Source organism: Hemitrygon akajei, chromosome 16, assembly GCF_048418815.1.
Source record: "Hemitrygon akajei chromosome 16, sHemAka1.3, whole genome shotgun sequence".
NCBI lineage: Eukaryota > Metazoa > Chordata > Chondrichthyes > Myliobatiformes > Dasyatidae > Hemitrygon > Hemitrygon akajei.
Window position 1 is genome coordinate 93,728,156 of NC_133139.1, and position 25,180 is coordinate 93,753,335.

Here is a 25,180-nt window from a genome sequence, read left to right on the forward strand (position 1 = left end):
GCAGAATTAAGCCATTCAGCCCATCCAGTTTGCTCTGCCATTTTTGATCCCTCTCAATCCCATTCTCCTGCCCTTTTCGTATTATGACTAATCAAAAAACTAACAACATCTGCTTTAAATATGTCCATCGACTTATCCTCCACAGACCTCCGTGGCAATGAATTCCACAGATTCACCACTCACTGGCTAATGAAATTCCTTCGCATCTCTGTTCTAAAATGACATCCTACTATTCAGAGTCTGTACTCTCTGGTCCTAGACTACTGTACTATAGGAAACATCATCTCCATGTCCTTTAGGTCTTTCAATACTCGATAAGTTTCAATGAGATCCCCTATCATTCTTGTGAACTCCTGCAGGTACAGGCCTTAAGCTACCAAATACTTCACATACATCAATTCTTTCATTCTGGGATTATTCCCAGGAAGCATCTCTGGATTCTCTCCAATGGCAGCACATTCTTTTTTAGATAAGGGACCCAAAACTGCTCACAATACTCCAAGTGCAGGAAGAACAATGTCTTATAAAGGCTCAGTTACTTTTATTTTCTCGTCCTCAAAATTAATGCTCTCTTCGCGTTTACCCTCCTGCATCGAAACAACCTGCAAGTTAATCTTTAGGGAATCTGTAAGAGGACTCCCAGGTTCATTTGCATCTCTGATTTCTGAATTTGCTCGCTGCTTAAAAATTTGCCTATGCCTTTATTCCTTCTACCAAAGTGCATGGCTATACACTTCTTACACTGTATTCCATCTGCTACTTCTTTGCCCATTCTCCTAATCTATTCCATTTCTGCTGAAAACTCCTTGTTTTCTCAAATGCATATAAATGCTTGCAATTGCAGGGAGCCAGCAATCTCCATTCTGGTATGTTGTGCCAAAATTCATGGGGTGTGATGTCTGAATGTCCCTTTAAAGTAGCAACATGCAGTTGAACTATACCATCTAGGAATTGAAATTTAACACTACAGTACATTGAACAACATACATGGTTTTTAATGTTTATTTTGAATGCAGAAGTGTTCAAATGATGGGTTTAAATCTCTATTGACTGAAGATGTTTTTTTCTTCTTTTGCTGTCCATGCTTCTGAAATATGAAAATTACTTGCCTAGTTTGATAAGAGTCAGAATTTTCATTTTGAAATTTATGAAACTCTCTTTCTTTGTCTTCTCAAGAAATGTCACTTTGTAAACTAGGAAAACAAAGAAAAATATTTTAAAAACAGCTGGATTACCCTCAATTTCAGTACAAGAAAAAACATGCAATTGGGCAAATCCATTTTGAAACTGCATTAATGTTACTTGCACACAGGAAAATATTTTAGAACAGGACTTCCATGACTTTTGGTTGGATCTTTCCACTTTCTACCCTTCTCCTGTTTTTGTGCAGTGAGCTAATATTAAAAAGACTTCTATAGAGGAGACAGGAACCATTGGAGCAAGCAGGACAATTCCCACAGTTACACAAAGGGACATAAATCCAGTCAATATGGTGCATGACAGGAGGGAGACTAGGAGTCCAAGAGATCCACAAATTCCACCTGGACAAATCTCTGGCTATGCACTAGCCTCCTATGGGGAGACAATTCTTCATACGATAGACCAATCCATTCTCTCTCAATATATGCCAAAGTGATTCCCACAACATTATTTATTCCACAAAGAATGTTAATTCCAGAAAGAAGACATTTAGCTATTTATAGAAAAAAATCATTGAAGTGCATTGATTAATCAAGTGGAGGTTGACTTGGACAGTTAGAAGTAAAGGCATTTTACATGTCAATGCCTTCTGTTGTATTGATGCCAATAGAATCCTGTATATACTGTGGACCTTTTTGGCTGCTTTTGAAAACTTTCTGTTAAGGAGACTGCTATATTGTATGTATCCACTGTCTACTGTCCATTCTCTGCTGGGAGATAGGCTATGAATGGTGGAAATCCAGATTATAGCATTTTGCTATCTCCTGCTGACCTCATGATCACTATAGTCGATTAAGAGATGAAGGGTTTACTAAATCAGATGAGATTTATAACGATCTAATAATTTAACCATTAGCTTTACTATCAGTAATCTTTCAGATGCTAATTTTATTTAAATGTAATCCCATATACATTGATAGGATCTGTACATAATCCCAGAAACTTCACCATTGTTAACTAAATACTCACAGAAATATTAATCAACACAATGATCAAACACAACAGAATAATTAATAATGAAGTTGCATAAATCTGTGGGAATAGTCAGAAGACGGAAATATAGTTCAAGGATCAGTTTACCAAACTCTGTTCCTGAGGTGCACGATATGTCAACACACCTTTCAAGGTCTTCTTCACTTGTTTCTAATGAGATGCAACTTCCTGCAGAGGTAGAGAGAAGTTACTGAAATATCTTAGTTAAAATTCTTCATTAGTTCTTGAAGACAAGTGGAATGCCCAATATTCAGCCCTCTGCCACTCATTGGGTTATCAGTTTTACCTTTAAGAATTTTGCAAATTTTGATTATTTTTGGAAACTTCAGTCATTGAACATTACCACAAATATTGGACTAGTCTTGAACAAATTCCAGTTAGAACAATTATGCATAAAATTTGTATTTTCTCTGAGTGCAGCCAGTGAATTGCTGACTGCATATTCTGATCCAAAGAATGCAAGAAAAGGATATCAAAATAAACAAACACATTTAAAAAAAACTTAGAAATGTATCTTACCTACAGAGCATTTGCGCACATCACCTAGGCAGATTATCTGAAGCATAATACTGTTTCCAGGGACATTGTAAAACTTAGCACAACTCTTTGCTGTAGAAAAAAAAAGTTGTGAATACAACAAAAAGATTAAGCAGTTTATCAGAATATTAATATCTGACTTGATAAAAATTAAAAGTGAAGACCTCTAACCAAGGCCCATCATTTTGATGCAATCATGGCAAAGGCACATCAGTGACTATACATCAATAGGAGTTTGAGATTTAGTATGTCACCAAAGGCTCAAGCAAATATCTACAGATGTGGAGGGCATTCTGACTGGTTGCATTACCATCTGGTATGGAGATACCAATTTGCAGGATCGTAAGAGGCTTTGGAGGATTATAGGTTCAGCCAGCTCCATCACAAGCGCTAGCTTCCCAACCAATGATGACATCTTCAAAAGGTGGTCTCAAGAAGGTGGTCTCACCATCCAGGTGGGACATGCTTCTTCTCAGTATTAGCACCATGGAGGAGGTCCTAGAACCTATAGAACCATACTCAGTGTCTTAGGAACAACTTTTACCATCTGCCATCAGATATCTGAACAGTTTATGAGCACATGAACATTACATTGCTATTCCTCTTTTGCACTAAAGATATATTTTTATTATTGTAAATTACTGAAATTTGTTAGAGTCATAGTGTCATAGAAAAGTATAGCATGGAAGTAATAAAGTGCTGGAGTAATAAAATGGATTCAACAGTGGCTAGATGGGAGATGCCAGAGAGTAGTGGTGGATAATTGTTTATCGGGATGGAGGCCGGTGACTAGCGGGGTGCCTCAGGGATCTGTTTTGGGCCCAATGTTGTTTGTAATATACATAAATGATCTGGATGATGGGGTGGTAAATTGGATTAGTAAGTATGCTGATGATACTAAGGTAGGAGGTGTTGTGGATAATGAGGTGGGTTTTTCAAAGCTTGCAGGGAGATTTATGCCGGTTAGAAGAATGGGCTGAACGTTGGCAGATGGAGTTTAATGCTGAGAAGTGTGAGGTTCTACATTTTGGCAGGAATAATCCAAATAGAACATACAGGGTAAATGGTAGGGCATTGAGGAATGCAGTGGAACAGAGAGATCTAGGAATAACAGTGCATAGTTCCCTGAAGGTGGAGTCTCATGTAGATAGGGTGGTGAAGAAGGCTTTTGGAACGCTGGCCTTTATAAATCAGAGCATTGAGTACAGAAGTTGGGATGTAATGTTAAAATTGTACAAGGCATTGGTAAGGCCAAATTTGGAATATTGTGTACAGTTCTGGTCACCGAATTATAGGAAAGATATCAATAAATTAGAGAGAGTGCAGAGACGATTTACTAGGATGTTACCAGGGTTTCAGCACTTAAGTTACAGAGAAAGGTTGAACAAGTTAGGTCTCTATTCATTGGAGCGTAGAAGGTTGAGGGGGGATTTGATCGAGGTATTTAAAATGTTGAGAGGGATAGATAGAGTTGACGTGAATAGGCTGTTTCCATTGAGAGTAGGGGAGATTCAAACGAGAGGACATGATTTGAGAGTTAGGGGGCAAAAGTTTAAGGGAAACACGAGGGGGTATTTCTTTACTCAGAGAGTGATAGCTGTGTGGAATGAGCTTCCTGTAGAAGTAGTAGAGGCCAGATCAGTTGTGTCATTTAAGGTAAAATTGGATAGGTATATGGATAGGAAAGGAGTGGAGGGTTATGGGCTGAGTGCGGGTAGGTGGGACTAGGTGAGATTAAGAGTTCGGCACGGACTAGGAGGGCCGGAATGGCCTGTTTCCGTGCTGTGATTGTTATATGGTTATATGGTTATATGGAACAGGTTTTTCAGCCAATTCAGGTTTTGCCAAACCATTTAAACTGTCTACACCAATCGAAATGCACTGCAACCATAGCCCTCCATACCCCTACCATCTATGTACCTATTGAAACTTCTCTTAAACATTGAAATCAAGCTTGCATGCACCAATTGTGCCAGCAGCTTAATCCACACTCTCACAGCCCTCTGAGTGAAGAATTTTCTCCACAGGTTCACCAAGAGAACTGAGTGGATATCGGACCCCTGGAAAATGATGTTGGATGGGTAGTAATGAGGATAAGGAAATGGCAGAGAATTTGAACAAATATTTTGCATCAGTCTTCACTGTGGATGACATGAGCAGTATGCAGGAAATTCAAGAGTGTCGGGGAAAGAAGTGTATGAAGATGTCATTACTAGGGAGAATGTTCTTGGGAAACTGAAAATTCTGAGGTAGATAAGTCACCTGGACAAAATGCTCTACACCCAAGGTTCTGAAGGAGGTGATCAATGAGATTGCGGAGATATCAGTAATGAGCTTTCAAGAATCACTGGATCCTGGAGTTTGTCCCAGAAGGCTGGAAAATTGCAAATATCACTCCCTTATTCAAGAAGGAAAGGAGGCAAAAGAAAGGATATTATATGCCAGTTAGTCTGACATTCTTGGGAAGATGTTGGTGTTGATTGTTAAGCATGTGTTTTAGGGGTATTTGGAGGCACATGATAAAATAGGATATAGTCAGCATGGTTTGCTCAAGGGAAAATCTTGACTGATAAACCTATTGGACTTTTTTGAAGAAATTATAAGGTGTATAGACAAAGGAGAATCAGTGGATGTTCTGTACTTGGATTTTCAGAAGGCCTTGACAAAGTGTCATGCATGAGGCTGCTTTAAAAGTTAAAAGCCCATGGTGTTACAGGAAAGATACTAGCATGGATACAATAGTGGCTGATTGGCAGGAGGCAAAAAGTTGGAATAAAGGGAGCCTTTTCTGATTGGCTGCCGGTGACTAATGGTGTTCCACTGGGGTTTGTGTTGGAACCACATTTTTTTAAAATCATATAGCAGTGACCTGGATGATGAAATTGATGACTTTTTTGCAAAGTTTGCAGATGATGCAAAGATAGTTGGAGGGACAGGTAGTTTTGAAGAAGTAGAGTGGCTACAGAAAGACAAACAGATTAGAGAATGTTTGATTAGGAAATGTTTGATCGTGTACTCTGGTAGAAGAAATAAAAGGGTAAATGGAGAGAAAATTTAAAAAATCTGAGGTACAAGGGGAGTTTGAAGTCCTCATGCAAGATTCCCAAAAGGTTAATTTGTAGGTTGAGTCTGTGGTGAAGATAAATGCAGTTTTAGCACCATATATGTATCAGAATACAACTGATCAATTCCAGCTTAGCCACAAGAATTGCAGACTTTATGGATCAAGATGACAAGGACAGCAGGTGCATGTGAACAACACAATCAATAGATTCTCCTCATACCTTGTTCTCTGGTAATCTCTCACTGTTCTGTGATCACTGTTGCTCCAGTGATACAGAAGGATACAGCATTTTAAGAAGGCAGCTTATTCCCTTCTTTTCAAGATTTATTAGTGATGGGCATTAAAGGACTTCACATAAAATAGCATTAGCCAGCCATTGGTGTAGTGGCATTCGCACCGGATTTAGAAGTAAATAGTCCTGGGTCCAAATCCTGCCAGCTCTCCGAAAGTTTTCCATCCATGCTAGCAACTTGGCCTCATAAAAGAACAGATATGAATGCTAAAGAACCAGCATGGTTGCTGCCCAATGCACCACAAGACACAGAAAGGAACAAAAAAAGTATACATTAACATAATAAAAATAACATAGGATAATTACTCTAGTATTACTCATACAGGTTATTACTAGTACAGGTTATTTAAAAAGCTGGTTGCTTCAGAAGAATTCAAAACAAATAGAAACTGGAATTGGTTTGTGAGTTGAGAAGTATAAATTAAATGATTAACATAAGCCTAAGTAAATTTCACTTAAATTAGTAAATACTTAAGACTTGTTAAAATCTCTGAACTGAGTATGAACAAAAAAAGTTTTCTTTTATTTCTGCTGTTTGCATCTTGCATGATGTTCAATAAATTCAGTCCAATGTTTGCACAGTTATATTATGTAAATTCTTAAGCCAAATCGTATCATTACTCAAACAATTTTACACAGGAGAGTTAAGATTAGCTTTATTTTATTTCAGATTTTGAGCCACTCCATAAAAGCTATGGACCAATACTATTAAGCAAGGGATCCATGGACCCCAGTTTGGGAACCCCTGATTTAGGTCCTAATGCAACAGTTAAGTTCAACTGTGTGTTACAATATTTCTTTGTTTCCATTGACAGCACCTCGAAGGTCTCACCTCTCACCTCCAGAATTGTTTTCTCCTTCTCTCCTACTATTTTGATCTTCTTAAATCTTGTTTGAACTCTAATTCCACCTACTTCTCTGCAAGGAGCTTCGATCTGAACTATCAGTAATTCTCTCTCCACAAATTCTGTCCAGGCTGTTGTGCTTCATCAGAAGATTCTGTTTCATATTTCTCTTATTTACAGCTTTTAGTTTCAGTAAAATGCTTTACGTGTGTACTTCCTAGACAAAGTCTCAGGATTGAAGATGACTCACACCTAAGCTGTTTTTGTGGGTTTTGAAATGATTGATGAAACCAATGTGGGAACCACAGAAGTGCATCAGATGTTTGTGAGCTGGGGTACTCTTTCTGCCATTTACACAGGGCTTATGCATAGGCAATACCACCCCAAATGTACCTTTTTTCCATTTTGGTTGGTCATATCTGTCAGAAGGAGGCAGGTTCAGGTAGTTCTGAGTGATGGTGGCTCTGTTTGTGACACTGCTTTACAGCCAAGTCATGAAACAAAAAAAGGAGCCCTACAGGGATAAAGATTAAAGGTCCATTTGATGACGTGTAGAAAGCTATCATCTTCTTCCGATCAAAATTTTCCTCTCAACTAAACATCACAAAAACAGACTATCTGATCATAATTTGCTTAATATTTGTGGGAGCCTATAAGAATAAAAATGGACATCAACAGTGTATTACACACTAGTAGTATAGCTATTTAAGACATCTTTGTAACTTTTGTCTCATAATTGTCCAAATGTAGAAATCTTCTTACCAAATCTAAATAAATGATCACAGATCCTGTGGTGGATAATGCTTTGTTCAGTTCAAATCCTGACATATAATTCTCTATTTCATTTTTCAGCTGAAAACAAGGCAGAATAATAGTTAATAATGTTGCAATGTTAGCATTCATTTCAAGGGGATTAAAACAAGGATGTAATGTTGAGGCCTCACTTAGAGTATTGTGAACAGTTTTGGGCCCCTTATCTTAGAAAAGATGTGCTGAAACTGAAGAGCATTCAAAGGAGATTCACAAAAATAATTCCAGGATTGAATGACTGGTCATATGAAGAGTGGTTGATGGCTCTGGGCCTGTATTCACTAGAATTCAGAAGAATGAGGGTTAATTTCTTGAAACCTATTGAATGGTGAAAGGGTATTGATAGAGTGTATGTGGAGATAGTTGGGGAGTCTAAGATCAGAGGACACAAACTCTGAGTAGAGGGGCATCCTTTTTGAACAGAGATTAGGAGGAATTTCTTTGCCAGAGAGTGGTGAATCTGTGGAATTCTTTGCCACAGGCAGCTGTGGAGGCGAAGTCTTTATGTATATATAAGACAGAAGTTGAAAGATTCTTGATTGGACAGGGCATGAAGGGATACGGGGAGAAGGCAGGAGATTGAAGCTGTGAGGAAAATTGGATCAGCCATGATGAACTGGTGGAGGAGATTCAATGGGCCAAATGGGCTCATTTCTGCTCCTATATCTTGTAGTCTAAGGTCTTATAAAAACAATTCAATAGGGAAATAGTAATAGATCACCTTTTGGTTGTCTGGAAAACCATCACCACATTTAAAAGTCCCGAACACAACTATTTGCATGTTCGCGCAGGGGACAGCAGAAACCATGTGAGTACAGAAGAGATTAGTAAGGTAAAATGGAAGATTAACATTATGAATAGAGATTACTGAGGCTGAGTTCATTTTCACTGGAAGGTATGTGGCTGAAAGATTTAACAAATTATGAAGAGAATAGACAGGATAGGTAGAATAATCTTACCAAGTCAAGGAACTAGAAAGGAGAGGTTTAAAGTGAGAGGGAGGAAATTTAAAGGAGATCTGAGGAGTAAGTTTTTCAAGTCAAGCATGATAAATGTCAGCACAAACAGGGGAAATCTCCAGATTCTGGAAATCCAAAGCAACACACATACTGAATGCTGGAGGAACAGCAGGTCAGGTACTGTCTATGGAAATGAATAAACAGGACCCAATAAACAGGTCTTGGGCCTGAAGCTTCAACTGTTCACTCTTTTCCAGAGATGCTGCCTGGTCTGCTAAGTTTCTCCAGTGTTGTGTGAGTGTTGTCTCACACATCACTGACAGGTTCTCTCTCAATGTGTATCAGGATCATCTGTGCATTGTTGACTTCGACTGTTTTGATAAGGTATGTGGATACAGAAATACTTAATGTTAACTTGCATTTTTTGTATTCGGTAGTTAATGCCAATTGTCTTTGCAAAACATCGCTAAACCATCAAGAAGTGGGTTCCATGTACTTATTTTGTAATTCTGCTAAAGAAACCCAGATAATCCTGAATGAATAAAATACCTACATGATCAAGATCACTGATATCTGGAGAGAATCCAATTAGCATTGAAGTATCCATAATAGCCATTGGGGATGGTGTTTCACCGAGATATCTGCAAAAGGCAAATTGAAACAGGTTAGTAACAGAGCAGCTCCTGGGAGAATGAGGAGAGCAAAGTGAGGATATTCCCAATCAGGGTACCTAGTCCCATTGATGAGTATTTTTTAATCAGTGACACCTCACTTAAAGTAATCAGATCCCAGAATAGGACCTCCATTTAGTGAGTGGAGAAAAGTTTTGGGGAGATGTCAGAGGTACGTTTTGTCTTTCACACTAAGAGTGGTAGGTGCCTAGATGCACTGCCAGGGCTAGTGTTGGAGGCTAATACAACAGGGGCATTTCAGAGACTCTTGGATGTAAGCAAATGGGGTATTATGGACTGTGTATGAGGGAAGTGTTAGCTTGATCATGGAGTAGGTTTATATAGGTTAGCACAACACTGTAGGCTAAAGGACCCATACTATACTGTTCTATATTATATATGTATACTCTAACATCCAAACCTGTGAAGTTTGGCCTTATCACAAACAATAATGAGGTGGCTTACAGGGAAGAAGACATCTCTCTGACACAGAAGTGTCAGGAAAACAACCTCTCCCTCAATGTTGCAAAAACAAAGGTTATGGATTACATTGAGAATGGAGACAGGCTAACCTCTATTGGCATTAATGGATCTGGGTTTGAGAGGGTGAACAGCTGTAAGTTCCTCGGCATACACATCACTGAGGATCTCACGTGGTCTGTGTATACCAGCTTTGTAGTGAAAAAAGACACAACAGCACCTCTTTCACCTCAGATGGTTGAGGAGTTTTGGTATGGACCCCCAAATCCTAAGAACTTTCTACAGTTGCACAATTGAGAGCATCCTGACTGGCTGTATCACTGCCCGGTGTGGGAACTGTACTTCCTTTAATCGCAGGACTCTGCAAAGAGTGGTGCAGACAGCCTGGCACATCTGTAGCTGTGAACTTCCCATGATTCAGGACATTTACAAAGACAGGTGTGTAAAAAGGGCCTATAAGATCATTGGGGACCTGAGTCACCCCAACCACAATCTATTCCAACTGCTACCATCCGGGAAACGGTACCACAGCATAAAAGCCAAGACCAACAGGCTCCAGAACAGCTTCTTCCACCAGGCCATCAGACTGATTAACTCACACTGATTTGAGTGTACTCTATATTACATTGACTGTTCTATTTATTATAAATTATTATAAATTACTATGATTGCACATTGCACATTTAGACGGAGACATAGCGTAAAGATTTTTAATCCTCATGTATGTGAAGGATGTAAGAAATAAAGTCAATTCAATTCAATTCAATTTCCATTCTGCAGTGCTTAAACAGTGCTGTCCAGTTGGTATTGATACAGCTTATGAAATAACAATTTAATTCAGTCCAGATGCAGTGTTTGACATGAAGTATGAAAATATGAACAATTCGTTGCACCCCACAGATACTTTTCAAGCCGCTGAGGTCCTACAAAGAATTTTTTTTTGTTCTAGATTCCAATATCAGGAGTCTCTTGCATTTCCATCCAATTTTGTTTGATTCTATGTGGTTACTCAAGCCTGTGGATGGTGGGATGGAGATATGTCTCTACCAAAGGAGATATAAGGTGTTTCTTTCCTCCGCTTACCTGCAGGTCTGCAGGAACAAGGTGTAGCATCTGCTTAGCCACCTGATCAAGGTCACATGAAGCCATGGAGCAAGTGGTGGATGGTTGTATGAGAGTATATTACAAGTTCTAGTTGATGCCAAGCAGACAGTATCTGTAAAGGTATTGATAATGGTGGGGGTGGGGTGGGAAGTCACCTGCCTTGTAAAGACACTGTCCAGAAGAAGGCAATGGCAAACCACTTCCACAGAACTTTCCAAGAGCAATCATGGTGATAGGCCATGAAAGTCTACGGCACATAATCATAAATTATGATGATGATGACATGCCTGGAATAAACTGTTAACATATTTTGTTTGATATAATTTTCTCCCCACAATGCGTGGTGCCACTCACTGGTAGAAGAAACGATTGAAGCACTCATCTATCTTACTCTTCCATCACCCTGTAGGTTGACCCAACCCTCACCCCAGTATAGAGTACCCAGTCTCTGCCAGAAGCAATGTATCTTATTGACCATGGTGATGATGGCAGTTTCTCTTGGCTATTTGTGTGAATGGGATGTCTTCCCCTTGCCATCTCCATCCAGTTACAACTTGAGTTGCTCCTATATGACTGTCATAGAAAGTGCTCCTTTTCATGGAGAGTGATCTGGGAATACAGAACCATAATTCTTTGGAAGTGGCATCACAGGTAAATAGGGTCATAAAGAAAGCTTTTGACACATTTGCCTTCATAAATCAAAGTATTGAATACAGGAGTTAGGATGTTATGTTGAATATTTATAAGCTGTTGGTGAGGCAGAATTTGGAGTATTGTGTGTCCCTATGGTCACCTACCCATGGGAAAGATGCCATTAAGATTGGAAGAGTGCAGATAAAATTTACAAGAATGTTACAAGGACTTGGGGCCTGAATTGTAAGGAAAAATTGAAAAGGGTAGGACTTTGTTCCCTGGAGCATAAAAGAATGAGTGTACAAATTTAGTTATAAATAGGGTAACTGCAAGCAGGCTGTTATTCACTGAGATTGGGTGAGACTAGAATTAGAAAGTTTAGTCACTTGGTATTCAGGATGAGGTAGTAAATTGGATAAGACATTGGCTTCATGGGATAAGTCAGAGTGGTAATACATGGTTATCTCTCTGACTGGAGGCCTGTGACTAGTGGTATACTGTAGGGAATGGTGCTGATTGTCATCCACATAAATGATGATACTGTAATATGATCAATCAGATAAGCAAATTTGCAGAAGATTGGAAGTATAGTGGAAAGTGAGGAAGACAATCAAACCTTATAGGCAGGATATACCAGGTATATTGATAAGTTTAGGCCTTATATGAGACCTTAGGCCACAAACTTATCAATCACCCCTTGTAGACCAGCCCAAAAATAAGCTGAAATATGGCAGATGGAATTTAATGCAAACTAAAGTGAGCTATTACAATCCCAAATTCCTCGCATATGGCATCATAGATCGATAGAGTCATAAAGAGCATTTTTGGCATCTGGGCCTTCACAAATCAGAGTACTGAGTACAGGAGATGGGATGCTATGTTGAAGTTGTATAAGAGACTGCAGAGGCTTAATCTGGAGTTTTGTTCATCTACCTACAGGAAAGATATCAATAAGATTGAAAGAGTACAGAGAAGTTTACATATTTTGCAGCACATTGAGTAAGTCGCATTTCACAACGGCTCCACTTTTCTTTCTACTTTACTTTCCACTGACAGATTCCTTTTAAGTTTGATGATTTATTACTTCTACTGAAGGATTTATAATTTAATTATGATGGCCGTAAGTCGATCTGGTATTGAACTGAGAAGTGGCAAAGACTTTTCCTGAAACGGAGCAAACTGAACAAATAAAGCAAGCGGAGCAACCTGTTACTTTAGCAGGAATATTTTCTTCAATACAAGACATGAAGTTGGAATTTGGATTGCTCAACACCAAGACTGATAAGCTGATGGACACCAACAGGAAGCTTAAAAAATCTATCTCTAGTGTTCAAGAATCTCTGAAGAATATGGACTTTCAATTTCAGATGCTTAAGCAGACTACAAATCGAATTGAGAATGAACATGATCAATTCAGGCAAACTATTAAAGAACAAGGAGTGAAGATGTCTTTGATGGAAAAGAAAATTATTGAAATTACCTTGGAACTAACTAAAACGAAGAAAAAAATTGGTTGATTTAGATAGTAGAGCGCATTGGATGAATTTTTATATACTAGGATTGCCTGAAAATACTGAAGCTGGTGATCTGTTAAAGTTCTTCTCAGACATGCTGTACTCACTTTTTAGTGAGACCCTGGAAGCTAGCCCTTTAATCGATAAAGTCCATAGAATTCCATTTTCTCGCTGTTCATCTGAATTACATCTTTGACCAATTGTACTTTGTTTGCATTATTATACAATCAAAGAAGCCATACTTCGACAGGCCAGAAGAAAGTGAAAGATAATCTTTAAATCAACAGAGATTCATATAGTTGAAGATTATCCTCCTGAGAATTTTATCGAAAGAAGGAAATACCGAGAAGTCATGAGTGAAATGTATAAGCTAAATTTACATCCCTCTCTTTGGCACCCAGCACAGCTGATACTTTTTCCTGAGGGGTCTCAATCACTGAGAATCTACTCTCCCCAGGAGGGATGGGAGTACATTAAAAATCTTAAAGTTAAGCCAATTGCTGAATAGGTAATTCTGATGTATGAGATGTTTACAGATGCCCTGAGTTAAGTTTATTCTATGCTTTTTGAGTCTCTGGTATGGGATGTGGCTGATTAAACCTTTTTATAACTCATTAATAATATATATATATTGTTTTGTAGGGAACTCTTACAGTATTATACTATAAAGGTCCATATAGGACCTGCCGTGTATTACTCTTTTTATTTTTTTTTGTTTGTCTCAACATTAATATAGTTTTAGGTTTGTTATATATATATATTCATTTATTTTTTCCTTTTCGAGGGAAAGAACTTTGTAATATTATTTGCTTGGATTTACTTTTCTTTGAATATGTGATTAATATACTTTAGATGAATTTAAGATGGCCGTCACCAATTATATTTTTATTACTGTTAGACATAACATTGCAGTATTTGAAATTTGTTTGTTTCTTTTATTATGGTTATATTGGGTGGGATTAATATTTCAAATTTAATATACGTACCTACAAAATGGAGGATAGGGTCAAGGGTCACTAGGTCAGCATGCGACCAGCTTATTGGTTGCTGTCTTTCTGGCTTTGCGGGGGGTGGGGGGGTCTATTAGAATAGGTTTTTTTTCTCAATTGGGCAGTTCTTTTGATGGATTTTTTTCGCAAATATGTCATTCCTTCTAGTTATATCCATGCCTTTTGGATTAATCTGCGCGTGTGCAACAGTTTTCTTTATAAAATATTAAATTAAATTTTAAACATGAATGTTCATAAAATTAATATAATCTCATGGAATCTGAACAGTATGAATCATCCTATTAAGCGTAAAAAGATTTTTAAGAAATTAAAAACACAACGCAGATATTATTTTTGCGCAAGAAAATCATATATGGAGACAGGATAAGGACCGGTTATTCAAATTTTGGAAAGGACTTTATTTCATTCATTATCAACTAATAAAGTTAGAGGCATATCTATTTTTGTTAACTCCAAAATCCCTTTGTATATTTTAATACTATTACTGATTCAAAGATATTTAATTATTACTGGTGTATTATGCGAGCAAAAGGTAGCTCTGGTGTGTGTATACGCACCTAATGTAGATAGTTATGAATTTTTTAAGAAGCTTTTTTCTGAGCTACCGAATTTGAATGAATATAAGTTGACTTTAATTGTTGTCGGAACTCGGCGATTAACAGGTCATCAACCAATCCGTCACTTCCTAATAAAGCGGCGGCCTGTATTAATTCTTTTTTACTGGAATATGGCCTGGTCAATATCTGGAGATATAAACACCCTAACGACAAAGATTTCATGTTCATCATAAATATTCTAGAATTGATCACTTTTTTCCAGACACGTTTGCTACACTCCGTTGTTCAGTGTGCGTAAGACATCATTGCATTGTCGAATCACGCGCCTTTGCAGTTAACCCTGAAGTTTTCAGATAACCTTTTGAAAATGTCACAGTGGAGATTGAATCCCGTATTGTTACAGGATCCAGCTTTTGTTAATTTTATTAAGGAGCAAATTTCTATATTTTTTGAATTTAATATAACTGAAGGAATGTCAAACCTGATTATATGGGACATAATGAAATCTTTTCTTAGGGTACAGATAATTTCATACTCAGCAGCTTTAAGAAATAAAACTAAAGTGGAACTGTCAGTACTTTCTAATAAAATTAGAGACATAGATAAAACGTATTCAGTTAAACCTACTGAAGACCTATATAAAGAAAGGGTCGAACTTCAATCACAATATGATTTGCTTTTGACCTTTCCTATCCAACAGCAAATTCTTAAATCTAAAAGTTTATTTTATATACATGGAGATAAGTCTGGTAAACTTTTGGCTGGTCAGTTAAAGGCTGGTATGGTTAGAAGACAGATTTTAAGAATTCGTAGACCAGATAGAATTGAAACCTTAGATCCTTATGAAATTAATAAGATATTTATGGTTTTCTATTCTAATCTTTATAAATCTGAATTCTCTGATCATACTATAATTATGAACAGATTTTTGCAAAAGTTAAATATACCCAAAATTTTGACTCAAGATGTTGATATATTAGATGCACCTATTAAACAAGATGAGATAGCTAAAGCTATATCCTCTATGCAATTAGGGAAAGCTCCGGGACCAGATGGTTATACGGTGGAATTTTACAAGACTTTCCATGAAATGCTTATAACATATCTTCAGCAAACTTTTACTGATTCTATATCCTCTGGGAATCTTCCAAAAACTTTTTATGAGGCATTAATTTCATTGATTCCTAAAAAAGGAAAAGATTTACTGGAATGTGCATCCTATAGACCTATCTCTTTACTGAATGTAGATTTTAAAATTCTCTCTAAGATTCTAGCTAATAGACTTGAGAATATTTTGCCTGCTATTATCTCAAATGATCAAACAGGATTTATTAAAAACAGGTACTCACATTTTAATATTTGAAGACAGTTAAATATCATTTATTCCCCCTCAGTTAAAGAATCTGAATGTATTGTGTCTCTGGATGCAGAGAAAGCTTTTGATAGGGTGGAGTGGCCTTATTTGTTTCAGGTTTTAAAGAGGTTTAATTTTGGTTCAGGATTTATTTCCTGGATTAAACTGATTTATCAAGCCCCAGTGGCTGCGATTATAACTAATAATCAAAAGTCTCCTTATTTTAGTTTATAGAGAGGAACCCGCCAGGACTGTCCTCTCAGTCCTTTATTATTTAATTTGGTTTTAGAACCACTTGCTATCGCTCTTAGGGATTCTAATTCTGTGCAGGGTATTAAGAGAGGGGATAAATTACATAAGGTTTCGTTACATGTGGATGATTTATTAGTTTATATTTCAGACCCTAGGAAATCTATCCCTTTTTTGATATCTATATTTATGGAACTTAGTATTTTCTCTGGATATAAACTTAAATTACATAAAAGTGAACTATTTCCTATTAATAATTATTCTGATTATTATGATCAAATACCTTTTAATATTGCTAAAACTATTTCACTTACCTTGGTATTAAAATTACTAAAAATTTTAAAGACTTATATAAGTATAATTTTTCCCCTCTAGTTGAATATGCTCAACAAGCACTTTCTAAATGGTCGCCTATGTCGATGTCATTAATTGGTCGAATAAATGCTATAAAAATGGTTATTTTACTGAAATTTTTATATACATTTCAAGCAGTTCCATCTTTTGTTCCAAAAATATTTTTTGATAAAATAGATTCTATGATTTTGTCTTACATTTGGAATAATAAAAGCTCCAGAGTGAATAAATTTTTATTGCAAAAATCAAAATAAGATGGAGGACTGGTGCTACCAAACTTTAGATTTTATTATTGGGCAATTAATATTCGTTATATCACTTTTTGGATTCACGGTATAGATAACCAGAATTGCCCTTTGTGCTCACATTTGGAGAAGAATTCAGTAACAGGGTTTTCTTTAGCTTCTTTACTAGGAGCTCCCCTTCCTTTTTTGTTCTCCAGAATAGGTAGACAAGGTCTCAATCCTATTGTTAATCATACTTTAAAAATTTGGTTCCAGTTTCGTAGATCTTTAGAATTAAATAACTTTTTACTCTCTAGTAATATCTATTCTAATTTTTTTCTTTAAACCATCAACTCTGGATAAGGCTTTTGTAGTATGGAAAACCACGGGAACAAAAACTTTTTTAGATTTGTTTTCAAAGGATTGTTTAATGTCTTTTTCACAGTTAATGGATAAATATGATATATCTAGTGCACATTTTTATTTAGATATTTACAAGTTAGGAATTTTTTACGTGATTTTTTTACTGAATTATCCCTGGGCTTACTCATCAAATTTGATTTATGCATTTTTTCAGCTTAAACCATTTCAAAAACAATTAATAGCTATTATTTATAAACAGTTAATGAATGCACGTATGACGCCTAATGATAAGGTTAAACATACTTGGGAAATAAAACTTCAACATTCACTTTCAGATGATCAATGGAGTAAAATTTATTATCTAGTTAATAATTCATCTATCTGTGCACGTCACTCCCTAATTCAGTTTAAGATAGTACACAGGGCCCATATTTCAAATGATAAATTAGCACTTTTTTTTCTAATATAAGCCCTATTTGTGACCAATGCAACATAGAGGTGGCTACTCTAACTCATATGTTTTGGTCCTGTGTAAAGTTAAACAATTTTTGGAAGGATGTGTTTAGAATATTATCAAAAGTTATAGGTGTGGATTTACAACCCAATTCACTCACGGCAATTTTCAGGATTATTCCAGAGGAAACAGATGGAGTTCCTGCTTCCGCTCAACATATGATAGCCTTTTCAACTTTACTGGCTAGGAGAGCTATCTTGTTATACTGGAAAGATTCTAATCCACCTACTGTTTTTAACTGGCTGTCCTTCATTATGTCCTGTTTAAGTTTGGAGAAAATTAGAAGCCGGACGTTTGACACATCTTTTAACTTCAAGCAAGTTTGGCGACCCTTTATTCAATATTTTCATATGATTTAATTATTTTTATTTATTTATTTATTTGTAATAGGTAAAAATTTCCTTATCCGCGAAGGTTCGGAAGTGACTGGAAGGTTGTTTTCTTTCTTCTTTTTTCCTTTTTTACCTTCACCGCAGGTAAAGGCTACACAGGCAGAAAGGAAAGGGGTGGCCACTAGACAGCATAGCAGTAGGCAGGTAGTGCAGGAGTCCCCTGAGGTCATCTCCCTCCTAAACAGATATACTGCTTTGGATACTGTTGGGGGAGATGTCTCATCGGGGAAGGCAGCAGCAGCCGAGTTCATTGTACCATGGGTGGCTCTGTGGCACAGGAGGGAAGGAAAAGGAGTGGGAAAGCTATAGTGATAGGGGATTCGATTGTAAGGGGAATAGATAGGCGTTTCTGTGGCCGCAAACGAGACTCCAGAATGGTATGTTGCCTCCCTGGTGCAAGGGTCAAGGATGTCTCTGAGCGGCTGCAGGACATTCTGGACTGGGAGGGTGAACAGCCAGTGGTCGTGGTGCACATAGGTACCAACGATATAGGTATAAAATGGGATGAGGTCCTTCAAGGTGAATTTAGGGAGCTAGGAGATAAACTAAAAAGTAGGACCACAAAGGCAATAATCTCTGGATTACTACCAGTGCCACATGCTAGTCAGAGTAGAAATAGGAGGATATTTCAGATGAATACGTGGCTTGAAAAATGGTGCAAGGGGGAGGGATTCAAATTTCCGGGGCATTGGAACCAGTTTTGGGGGAGGTGGGACCGGTATAAACAGGATGGTCTGCACCTGGGCTGGACTGGAACCAATGTCCTAGGGGGAGCGTTTGCTACTGCTGTTCAGGAGGCTTTACACTAATGTGGCAGGGGGATGGGAACAAGTGCAGAGAGACAGAGGGGTGTAAAATGAGGGTGGAAGCAAAAAGTAGTAAGGTGAAAAGTAAAAGTGGCAGGCAGGCAAATCCAGGGCAAAATCAAAAAGGGCCACTTTTCAACATAATTGTATAAGGACTAAGAGTGTTGTAAAAACAAGCCTGAAGGCTTTGTGTGTCAATGCGAGGAGCATTCGTAACAAGGTGGGTGAATTGAATGTGCAGATAGTTATTAATGAATATGATATAGTTGGGATCACAGAGACATGGCTCCAGGGTGACCAAGGATGGGAGCTCAACATCCAGGGATATTCAATATTCAGGAGGGATAGACAGGAAAGAAAAGGAGGTGGGGTAGCATTGCTGGTTAGAGAGGAGATTAACGCAATAGAAAGGAAGGACATTAGCCTGGAGGATGTGGAATCGATATGGGTAGAGCTGCATAACACTAAGGGGCAGAAAACACTAGTGGGAGTTGTGTACAGGCCACCTAACAGTAGTAGTGAGGTTGGGGATGGCATTAAACAGGAAATTAGAAATGTGTGCAATAAAGGAACAGTAGTTATAATGGGTGACTTCAATCTACATATAGATTGGGTGAACCAAATTGGTAAGGGTGCTGAGGAAGAGGATTTCTTGGAATGTATGCGGGATGGTTTTCTGAACCAACATGTCAAGGAACCAACTAGAGAGCAGGCCATTCTAGTTTGTGTATTGAGCAATGAGGAAGGGTTAGTTAACAATCTTGTCGTGCGAGGCCCCTTGGGTAAGAGTGACCATAATATGGTGGAATTCTTCATTAAGATGGAGAGTGACATAGTTAATTCAGAAACAAAGGTTCTGAACTTAAAGAAGGGTAACTTTGAAGGTATGAGATGTGAATTAGCTAAGATAGACTGGCAAATGATACTTAAAGGGTTGACGGTGGATATGCAATGGCAAGCATTTAAAGATCGCATGGATGAACTACAACAATTGTTCATCCCAGTTTGGCAAAAGAATAGACCAGGGAAGGTAGTGCACCCCTGGCCGACAAGGGAAATTAGGGATAGTATCAAGTCCAAAGGAGAAACATATAAATTAGCAAAAAAAAAAGCAGCACACCTGAGGACTGGGAGAAATTCAGAGACCAGCAGAGGAAGACAAAGGGCTTAATTAGGAAAGGGAAAAAAGATTATGAGAGAAAGCTGGCCGGGAACATAAAAACTGACTGTAAAAGCTTTTATAGATACGTGAAAAGAAAAAGATTGGTCAAGACAAATGTAGGTCATTTACAGTCAGAAACAGCTGAATTGATCATAGGGAACAAAGACATGGCAGACCAATTGAATAACTACTTTGGTTCTGTCTTCACTAAGGAGGACATAAATAATCTTCCGGAAATAGTAAGGGAGCGAGGGACTAGTGAGACGGAGGAACTGAGGGAAATACATGTTAGTAGGGAAGTGGTGTTAGGTAAATTGAAGGGATTAAAGGCAGATAAATCCCCAGGGCCAGATGGTCTGCATCCCAGAGTGCTTAAGGAAGTAGCCCAAGAAATAGTGGATGCATTAGTGATCATTTTTCAAAACACCGTAGATTCTGGATTAGATCCTGAGGATTGGAGGGTGGCTAATGTAACCCCACTTTTTAAAAAAGGAGGGAGAGAGAAACTGGGGAATTATAGACCAGTTTTCAAAAGGCTTTTGACAAGGTCCCACACAGGAGATTAGTGTGCAAACTTAAAGCACACAGTATTGGGGGTATGGTATTGATGTGGATAGAGAATTGGTTGGCAGACAGGATACAAAGAGTGGGAGTAAACGGGACCTTTTCAGAATGGCAGGCAGTGACTAGTGGGGTACCACAAGGCTCAGTGCTGGGACCCCAGTTGTTTACAATATATATTAATGATTTAGATGAGAGAATTAAATGCAGCATCTCTAAGTTTGTGGATGATACGAAGCTGGGCGGCTCTGTTAGCTGTGAGGAGGATGCTAAGAGGATGTAGGGTGACTTGGATAGGTTAGGTGAGTGGGCAAATTCATGGCAGATGCAATTTAATGTGGATAAATGTGACGTTATCCACTTTGGTTGCAAGAACAGGAAAACAGATTATTATCTGAATAGTGGCCGATTAGGAAAAGGGGAGATGCAACGAGACCTGGGTGTCATTGCACACCAGTCATTGAAGGTGTGCATGCAGGTACAGCAGGCGGTGAAAAAGGCAAATGGTATGTTGGCATTCAGAGCAAAAGGATTTGAGTACAGGAGCAGGGAGGTTCTACTGCAGTTGTACAAGGCCTTGGTGAAACCGCACCTAGAATATTGTGTGCAGTTTTGGTCCCCTAATCTGAGGAAAGACATTCTTGCCTTAGAGGGAGTACAGAGAAGGTTCACCAGATTTATTCCTGGGATGGCAGGACTTTCATATAAAGAAAGACTGAATCTTATAACTATAACTATAATCTAGGCTTATACTCACTAGAATTTAGAAGATTGAGGGGGATCTTATTGAAACGTATAAAATTCTAAATTCTAAAGGGATTGGACAGGCTAGATGCAGGAAGATTGTTTCTGATGTTGGGGAAGTCCAGAACGAGGGGTCACAGTTTAAGGATAAAGGGGAAGCCTTTTAGGACCGAGATGAGGAAAAACTTCTTCACACAGAGAGTGGTGAATCTGTGGAATTCTCTGCCACAGGAAACAGTTGAGGCTGGTTCATTGGCTATATTTAAGAGGAAGTTAGATATGGCCCTTGTGGTTAAAGGAATCGGGGGGTATGAAGAGAAAGCAGGTACAGGGTTCTGAGTTGGATGATCAGCCATGATCATACTGAATGGTGGTGCAGGCTTGAAGGGCCGAATGGCCTACTCCTGCACCTATTTTCTATGTTTCTATGTAACTAATTTTATCCTCAAATGGCCAATCTTTTTTTTTGTTTTAGGCTACTTTAGCGGGGTTTTTTTCTTCTTATACAATAAAATTTCCAATCTTTTTTTCTTTATCACTTGTCAAGAGGAGTTGTGGTTTCTTGTTTATATATTATATACAACAGCATAACATTATATTTAATTGACTTTGACTGTTTACACTTTTTTGTTGTTTATACATCTTTTGTATTATGTGTTTGTTAATACTTCTCTGATTTGTAATTTTTTCTCTGCTGGAAAATCAATTAAAAAAAGATTAAAAATGAAAAATGAGAAGTTTACAAGGATGTTACTAGAACTTGAGGATCTGAGTTATAAAGGAAAGGTTGAACAAATTCGGACTTTATTCTCTGTAGGAGAGTGAGGGGAGAACTAATTGAGGGACACAAAATTATGAGGGGTATAGACAGGGTAAATGCAAGAAGGCTTTCTCCACTGAAGTTGGGTGAAACTAGAACTGGAGGTCATGGGTTAAGAGTGAAAAGTAATCACAAAAACTTCAATTCCCATTTGTAACTCTGGTGTTAATAAAAGGAAAGGGTATTTTGAGTAGTTTTTGAAAATGGAAATTTTCAGTTCTCAAATTGAAAACTGGCGGTTCTGCAGTAGCATAACAGTTAGCATAGCACAATTGCAGCTCGGGGCATTCCAGAATGCAGAGTTCAATTCCACGCCATCTGTGAGAAGGTTGTACAACCTTTCCTGAACCCCTCTGCCTCACTAATTCTATTACAAATTTTGAAAACCTTCTCAAATATTCATACACAGAAAGAAACTTCCATTAGGAGGGCCCTTTGTGCCCATATTTAGTTGGGAGCCCTGGAACAAACAAAGTTTATCAAGGTTAATATACTGTAGGTTAAAGGCTCAAGTGCTCAGCCAGCTACTTTTTAAAGAGTGAAAATAGTTTTCTGTACCTACCTCCTTTCAAGGTTCCCAGTTCCAGACTCCCATCACTGGTGATCTTTACTTTCTCCTCAAATCTCTCTCACTTCAGCTTCAAAGTTTTGATAATTTCTGTTGGAGCTCCTACTTGATATCAAGTTTCTGCAATTTTAATCACCTTGGAAAGGTCTTATAATATTTAGGTGCTATGCAAGAGGACATCTCCTGACTGCTGCAAAGTCTAATAGTGTAAAGTATCAGGGATCAAATTGACTCTTTGGTAGATGATTGTCAAACTATAACATGCTTTCTGCTGGTACTTTAGATATTGTCTTCTTCATATTCCCCAGAAGGCATATTTCACACAATCATACAAATAAATGAGTGCATTAAAGGCAGATCCATCCATCATGCTCTGACTTTCTACCATCTGATGCATAAAAACAAGAATGGTCAGGATGGGAAACAGTTTATTCTGAACTCCTTGCTTCATTGCATTTGAAATGTCACGGTTAATCTGTTCTGCACATGACAATATCTAATTTATGTATTTAACTTGTTATTTATGTGTGATTCATCTGTAGATTTTATCCTTACTTTCCTAAGTTATTGTGCATTATATGTGTGTTATGCTATTATGCTTTACATCCATTGTCTCATTTGACAGTATACATATATTGTTAAATTACAATAAATTTAACTTGACTTGACTTGAAAACTTGAAGACCAATTAAAATTCATACTTAATACCATTGTTTTCTTAGTTTACTCTAATCCATGGCTAACTCAGTAGAAATGGAGAGGGATAGACAGACAAAAAAGACAGACAGAGCAAGATAAGGAAAATTCATGAAGATAAAGTATAAAGATAAAGAGTAAAAAGGAAATACTGAAATATTATTTTTAACAAAAGCCCAAGAAAAATATCCATGATATTTTTCCATTTAACTTTACTGCTCTCCAGCACTGAGAATCTCATTGTTAATAATGTTCCCAATGTTATGCTTACCGTTCTTAAGTTCCTCAGGAGTTATTGTTAAACTGAAGTGTTTACATTCCTTGGGTTCATCAGGCAACTATGCATAATAAGTTGTAAAAACCTGCATGAAGGAAACATATATATAAGGTTACCTATCAGAAATCACTGACTAAAAACCGAGAAATATAGGAATATCTCATAGAATGGAAAATCAATCTAAAATCAATGAAGACATCACTATCTTGAATGTAACTCTTGATTTTATTTGAATAACCATTCTATAAAAGGCAGCTTCTCAGCTCTATAAAGTTGAATTGCCATTTTTGCACCACAGTTAAAAATCCTAGTCTAACCTGCAATGTTAGATATGATTTTCTTTTGCTTTTATTTCCATAATAGGCAGTGAAGTATGATACTTCTGAACTGTATATTTTAGAGAAATAGGGAGCTAGTGGATCAGATATAAAAATTATTCATAAGGATGGCATTGGATCTAAGAGAATACATATTGGGAAATACAGCGATTCTCTTTCCTGAGGAAATTTTAATAGTGTTTCTCCTATCTTTACCAAAATTACTTGTAACATTTGAAGGTGTGATCCATAAGATTTATCCTCTAACCAACTAATCAGCACTCTATTTAACCTTTTAGTTGCCCTCCACACTCCTTTTAAAGCACACTCACCTCAGCTCCTCAGCTGCCTCCCAGCACTCAGCGATCTCCCGAGCCCCTCACTCCTCCTCCTGCTGTGATGGTCCCACCATCACACCGTCATCCTCGATATCATCATTATATTTCCATCATCGATGGTGATGAAAATGAAAACCCCATATTTTGAAAAAGGAGAATATCTCAGATGTTCTGGAATGGAAATCCTCAACCTGAGAACAGATGCAGCAGAGTTGGAGGAACTGAATAAAGGAGAAAGCATTTGCAGGCAAACACAACAATTTTACTGAATCAGAGGTAACTCTCACCTAATTTACAGGAGAGGATCAACTCAGGATGCTGAATAATAGGAAAAGTTCAAATGACAAAGAAACAATGTGCACAAAGTAAAACCATTCTCTAATACTTACAGAGGATCACTTAAGGACAATGCAGGAAGAAACATCAAACAATAAATAACAGCAAGGTTTTCCCCATTCTGATGGACTGCTTCACTGGAGCAATACTTCTTAAATCTTATCAATTTATAGAAAAAGTCATCACAAACATATTAAACACAAAGTACACTGCAGATGCCGTGGTCAAAGCAACACATACAACATGCTGGAGGAATTCAGCAGGTCAGGCAGCATCCGTGGAAACGACCCTTTGTCAGTCCTTCGTCAGGACTTACAAAGGGTCTCGGCCTGAAATGTTGACTGCTCATTTCCACGGATGCTGCCCAACCTGCTGAGTTCCTCCAGCATGTTGTACATGTTGCACAAACAAATTAATATTTAACAAATGAAATTAT

General features: G+C 37.7%; 1 long non-coding RNA gene across 2 annotated transcripts; it reads right to left on the reverse strand.

Annotated features, from left to right (window-relative positions):
* Positions 1-829: 829 nt before the first annotated feature.
* LOC140740422 (uncharacterized) lies at positions 830-25,111 on the reverse strand. 2 transcript variants are annotated; one of them, XR_012101852.1, is made up of 8 exons: positions 24,798-25,111; positions 24,403-24,599; positions 23,748-23,838; positions 9,254-9,341; positions 7,694-7,783; positions 2,713-2,802; positions 2,319-2,361; positions 830-1,193 (listed from the first exon to the last, which is right to left on the reverse strand). It is a non-coding gene; the product is annotated as an uncharacterized lncRNA (long non-coding RNA). The 2 variants fall into 2 exon arrangements; XR_012101851.1 differs by having other exon boundaries at positions 2,281-2,361.
* Positions 25,112-25,180: the final 69 nt, after the last annotated feature.